Genomic DNA, 6410 nt, shown 5'->3' on the forward strand with positions numbered 1-6410 from the left:
GAGGTCGGGGTCGTGCTGGCCCCCAGACTGCACGGGAAGGACAGGGCCCCATCGGACACACGGCCAGGTGTGGCTTCTGTCTCCCTCCCACCCCCAATCCACGCGCATCCCAGTCCGACAGGTGTGAGACAGCAGTGGGCAGAAGCCTGGGTGACATACTCGACACACGACAGCGGAGGAACGTGTGGCTTCTGAGGTGAAATTGCCCATGTGAGGCCGCCAGGCCTGGATCCCCGCTGGGGGAGGTGCCCCGCGGCGAGAAGACTGCTCTCGGTCGGGGCCCCTCGGGCCCCTCCACGTTCCTCCCTGAAAGAGAAGCTCTTCTCCTCCTTTCTGTGATTTGACCCTGGGAGTCTGAGTTCCTGGGGTTGGACGTGCACCCGGGGGACAGCTCCTCCTCCTGTCCAGCTCCCGGACATGGCCACCCCCAGGACAGGGCCGACTCACCGGCCAGCAGCCATCGCCCCGCGTGAGCGCCCAGCAGGCGTCTCCCCTCCTCACACGGCCGGTCCGCGTGGCCCCGTCTCCGGCGAGAGGTCTGGAGTCGGGACCTGGATTTTCTCTGGGTGAAGCACTTCATCTGATTCAGGGGTTTCAGACTTCAAAACCCATGGAACTTCTTTTCAGAAGAAGCCTCACCTGGAAGCCCAGCCTGAGAGTGAAGCGAAGGAGAACTTCCCCACAGGGAGGAGCAGGTGGAGCGCCTGCGCAGGTGGCTCCCCCGCGACCCTGCCCCGGAGGTCTGGGGTGGGGCCCAGGCCTCCCTGCGAGCTGCCTGTAGGGAAGGACGAAGTCCTTCTCTGCCTCGGGTTTTGTGACGGGAAGATGCCACCAGGGGAGGTGGGGCTGGGAGGGCCCTGGTGGGAACAGTTCCCAGAAAACCATTCAGTGATCGGCTTCCCAGAGAGGCCGGTATCTGGGCTCTCAGGAGCTTCTCAACCTTTCCATCACCTCGAGGGGAGAACAGAAGGCGACTGGGGTTGCTGGGGCCTGTGGCCCTGTGCACCTGTCCCCTGGGCAGGCAGGAGCATTTCTACAGCCCAGACCTTGAGACCCTAAGCCCCACACGCTGCACCACCGAGCTCAGGGGCAGAGGCTGTCTCCCAGAGGTGGTGCTGCAGGAAGCTTCCCGAGCCCCGCGGGGAGTTCAGACTCTGGTGTGGGAGGTCCCCAGGGGCCATCGAGTCCACGAGGTGGGACCCTCCCAGCTGGGGCGAAGTCAGAGGGCGGCTGGGCCATGGGGCGGGTCTAGTTCTGCCAGGAGTGGCCGCAGGTGGGCCTGAGCCTGCGAGGACCAGCAGTGACCATGACCTGTCGCCCCAGGGCAGCAGGGGTCCCATTGTGCGGCTGCACCAGGACTGTCAGAGTGGCTCCAGCCAGCACGCACGTGTGACACCAAGGGCGGAGCGCACCGGTCGGGACTAAAGCAGGATTGTTGTCTATGTTTGCCCGACTTCAAATTTTCCTTCCGTAAACGCTGGCCAAAGGCAGAGTTGGAACCCACTTCCATGCTCCTTGCCATCTTGGGGTCACTGACTCGTGTCCAGTACCACTAGGAAGGTGGCCAGGCTGGGCAGGGGCACCCTGAGCCGATGGCCCCTCCCCCTCCTTGGTCTTCCCGAGTCCTGGCCAGGGACCCTCAGAGTGGCCTGGAGGTTCCCTCAGAGTGGAAGGAGGCAGCAGCGTTGCCCCACAGTTAGGCCTTTCTTCTGCAGGTTTTACAAAGCGTTGACTGTGTGAACATGGGCTAAGCCCCTCCCAGGGCTGGGAGCATGAACTCTGGTCTTTTGTGGGTTAGTAGGAATCTCGCCATGTGAAAACAGAGCCAAAGGTCACACGCCAAGACCGCGGTGTGAACTTAGACTCCAGGAAAGCACAGGCTCTGAGCTGGGCATCAGGGACACAGACCTGGGGGCCCAGCTGGGAAGGCAGGGGCTCTGCTGAGGCTGAGAGAGAGGGCTTCACAGACTCTGACCCCCAGCTGCCACCAGGCCACAGGGTGTGTTCCTCAAAGGGCCTGACCAGTCCCTTGTCTGACTCCAAAGCTGGGCATCCACCCCACCTCAACTGGACACACAGCGCGATGTGGGTGGTGGGGTCATGGCGTCATCAACTTAGTCCACGGCCAAGACGCTCCTCAAAGACTGGAGACCATAAGGTGATTCGAGTGGGGCCCGGACAGCTGGCAGCTGAGGCTGGAGCTGACGGGGGGGACGCGGCCCTCGGGGTAGGACGGGATGGGAGGTGCCTGGCCAGTAGGAACCCCAGCACGACCCCGGCCTCGTGGGCACCAGCTCCAGCCCCTGGGGACGGAAAGGGCTTTCTTTCTGGAAATGCGGGCGTGGTGGACCCGGCCCACCAGGAAGCAGGGAGCAGGTCACCCAGCATCGCTGCTGGCGATGCCCCGCCTCGCCCTCCCACAAGGACTGCAAATGCCCAGTACTGGACGGGATCTTCCTCCGCAGTGGGTCACCCCAGAAATGCACCCGGCCACACTCAGGCAGCTCGTGGTCAATTGCAGTGGGAGGCGGGACAGACAGACGGACGAGCTTCAAGTCTGTTTTACTCTGTTCAGCTAGGGCTGCTCCTGCGAGGGAAGGGCCGCTCCCACCCTACAGGGAGGTCCGGCAGGAAGTGTGCTTGTGGTCACACAGCCAGGACAGCATGGACCTGGCCCTGAGGCTCCAGCTCTCTGCATTTTGTGACCTGGAATGCTCTCCGACAAGCCCCAGCTTCGCGGGAGCCCCAGACCCTCCCAACTCTACAGTTTATGACCTTGAGGCCACCATAGTCACACACAATCTTCCCAAAAGTAGCAGGTTAGTCCCGAGGGACAGAGGCGGGCGACCCTGTACAAACTCGAGGGGAGTGGCCTCTGGAAAACGCTCGCCCCGGGCAACCCTCCAGGGCGCCCAGGGAGTAAGACTTGGGGGCACTGGGCGAGGCAGCACCACGCGTAGCCCTGGTCCTTTGGAGGTGCAGACTGAATCCCAGAAGGTTCCACAGGGAAACGTGTGAGGAACGTGCAAACGACAGAGTCGGACAAGCCACAGACACATCGGGGAAGTAGGAGAGGGAGATGCGGGCACAGGATCGGCCGTTCCAGCCCTAGGAGACCCAGGGTGGACGGGGTGGTCCCTGAGGGCCCAGGTGTCTGTCCTGGAACCAGCTTCACTCTGTGCACCCAACAGAATTCGCCCCAGTGCATGTGGGACACCAGAGGAGACACAGCATCTCCGTTCTCAGGGCAGGACGACGCTGTCAGAGGTCACGAGGGCAGGGGCAGTGCACTCCACCCACTCGGACATGGGCTTGGCCTGCCCTGTGTGCGTGGGCACCCAGAGGGGCACACGGAGGAATGAGTGAAGGGATGAATGGATGTGTGATGGACCAGAGGGGGCTGCCAATGTGCCCAGGGCAGGGGCCGCTCCCCCTTCCTGGGACCCAGGGCGGCTGCAGATCCAGGTGCCCTGGGGCCTCTGGTCTGAGGGATCCCAGCTGCCCCTGAGGCCGCCGCCTGAGGAAACCCTCTGTGGAACTGCTGCGGCCGCCGCCGACGGGGCTTCCAGCTGCTGAGCAGGACGTCCGCGTCGCCTGCCTCCTCGTCCTTCGAGCAGAACAGTTAGGTGACCAGGTGATTTTTTTTCTTCCTTTGTGACCAGTAACTTCGTTATTACACGTACAAGCCTGTAACGATATTAAAAACCAGAAGTGTGAAGAACTCACACAACTCAATCTAGAAAACACTACACAACTGAAAAATGGCAGAGGATTGGAAGAGGCGTTTTCCTGAAGACGACGCACAGACAGCCAAGAGGCGTGAGAAGATGCTCGACGCCACTGACTGTGAGGGAGACGCAGGTCAGCACCACGACGAGGCGTCGCCTCACCCACCAGGATGGCTGTTTCTAAAGAGACAATGAATTAGTGTTGGTGAGGACGTGGAGAAAAGGGAACTTCCCTACCAGTGCAAACCGGTGCAGTCACTGTGGAAAACAGCGTGGAGATTCCTCAAAATATTAAAAGTAGAGCTACCGTATGCCCAGCCATTCCATTCCCGGGCGTGCGTCGGAAGAAAACGAAAACACTAACATGAAAAGATCCACGCACCCCAGTATTCACAGCAGGGTTACATGACAGCGGCCAAGATACGGGCACAACCTAGGTGTCCGCCGACGGAAGTGCGTCCGCGCGCACAGCAGAATACCACTCGGCCATGGAAAGGAGCGGGGTCTGCGGCAGCGCGGGCGGGCCCGGAGGGCACCGTGCTCGGTGACAGAACTCAGGCAGAGAGCAGGTGCTCTGAGATACCATTTATATATGGGATCTAAAAGGTAAAACAAAATATAACAAAGCGGAAACAGACTCACAGACAGAGAACAGGCCACAGGGGAGACGCGTGGGGCGCGGCCCCGAGCTACGACGACTGGGTGCAAGAGGGTGACTCACGGCCCGGGGAGTGTGGTCGCTGTCTCGTGCCTTCCATGGAGGGTAATCTGAAAAGTGTCACATCGCTACGTTGTGCACCTGAAGCCAATGCGACTCCGTCCGTCAACCGCATTTCAGTGAAAAAGAAGCGTGAGGTGAGAAATCAGTCCACTTCATAATTAAGTTACCTCAAGGTGTGTTTTTAATTAATTAACTAAAACAAAATTAAAGTGGGAGACCCCTCCACACCTGAAGGCTCAGACACAGTCTCCTGCACCCCCTTCTAACTCACGGTGGCAGCCAGGGCGCTGGCGGAGCCCGGCCTGTCCTTACGTGAGGGCTGGGGGAGGAGCCCGGCCACTTTCCTCTCGTGATAACTACCTTCCCCACGACTTCATGGAAGAGTCTGTCCCCGGTCACCCCCCCGTGACCCCCCGCCCCCAGGACTTGGTCCAGTCCTTGCGCCGAAGCCGGTGGCCCCGCAGCCACGGCCTGGCGGGCAGTCTCGACGCTGACGGGGAGGGCTCCTGCCGGGGGCGTCCCCTCTGGCCCGTCTGTGCAGCTCGTGTGCCCTCGTCCCCGTGAGCTTGCAAGTCGGGTCGCCAGGCTCGGGGCAGAGCCCTCTGGAAGCCGGCGGGTCTCACTGCCCACCCAGACCCGCCGGGAGCTCCCCAGCCTGGCGACCTCCCCAGGAGCTCAGGCCTTGGTCACGTCTCAGCAAAGCTTGCAGCTTTCTCCTCAGGTCCCCTTCATCTTTTGCTGGTTTTCGCACCTTTAGGATGTCTGCTCCGGGGTACAGAAGTGCAGCTGATCCCGCATGCTGGGTTTGCACCCAGCACGCTGGCTGCACCTGGTTACGTCCGATGAGCGCGTGCACGTCACTCTGAAGCTGCTCCCTTCAGTCTTTTACTTCTTGTCTTACTTCTTTCTCATCTTCCCTAATTTCTGTAATATCACTTGTGAAAAATCTGTTTTCCCTTCCAACCGTCTCTCTCTCCCTCCGTCTCTCCGACTCTCTGTCTCCCTCTGCCTGGCTGTGTGTGTCTGTCTCCCCCGTGTCGCTCCCGCATGGATGATGTGACCCGCGCCCCTCTCGGGATGGTAGGAACCAGTGCTTTCGGGAGGCATCCTTGTCGTTCCTGCTCTTAAGGGGAACACTTTCTGTTCAACCGTTTAGTGTTACACTTGCTGAAGGTTTTTGGAAGATGCTTCACCCAGTGAAGGAAATGCCTTTCTGTTCTTAGTCTGCTGAGAGCTGTTGTGGACGACTATGGAGAGCTCGCAGATGTTTCTCTACAAGCCAACCACGTGGCTGCTCTTCTTTACTTGTTAGCATAGCTCTAGGAACTGGAATTTTGTCTGTCTGGGCACTGCAGCATGCCCACTGCCTAGAGCAGGAGCCAGTGACAAAGCACCTCAGCCTCCCCATCTGGAAAATGGGTCCATCGCAGGCACCTAGGACCGGAAATCTGGCTTCTGGAAGCAGACTGTGGCCAAGTCACAGCAGCACCGGCTGGGCCCAGGGCTTGGGCCAGTGGCCGGCGGGAGCCATCGGCGGCTGTCAGACAGGACGGTCATCCAGCTCTGCCCACTCTCCTGGCTCAGGGCACAGCCCAGGACGTGGGGGCCTATCACTTCAGCTTCTCTGGGGTCTCAAACTGGAGAGGTGGCCTTTGGAGGACTGCTCCAGCATGAAGGGGCCACGGGGTCCTTGGACATGCCTATGAAGCCCCCGGTCCTGGGGGTCAACTCCACCGCATCCCAGGGCAGCCAGCTGAGGAGGACTCAGGCGTTGGGGCTCCCGGAGGGACTAGCACGCAGAGGGGTCAAGGCGGAGAGGCCCCTTGGATTTGTCTGGGGCCCAATGAGCAAACATGGTCACTCGCAGCTCCCCCAGCCCGTGAGCACCAGCAGGCCCCGCCACCCCCGTTCTGACACTCTGGTCACAGTTGCTGCACGGGGCTCCCTCTGCCCAGTCTCCT

Source organism: Camelus ferus, chromosome 3 (genome assembly GCF_009834535.1).
Source record: "Camelus ferus isolate YT-003-E chromosome 3, BCGSAC_Cfer_1.0, whole genome shotgun sequence".
In the NCBI taxonomy this organism is placed as follows: Eukaryota; Metazoa; Chordata; class Mammalia; order Artiodactyla; family Camelidae; genus Camelus; species Camelus ferus.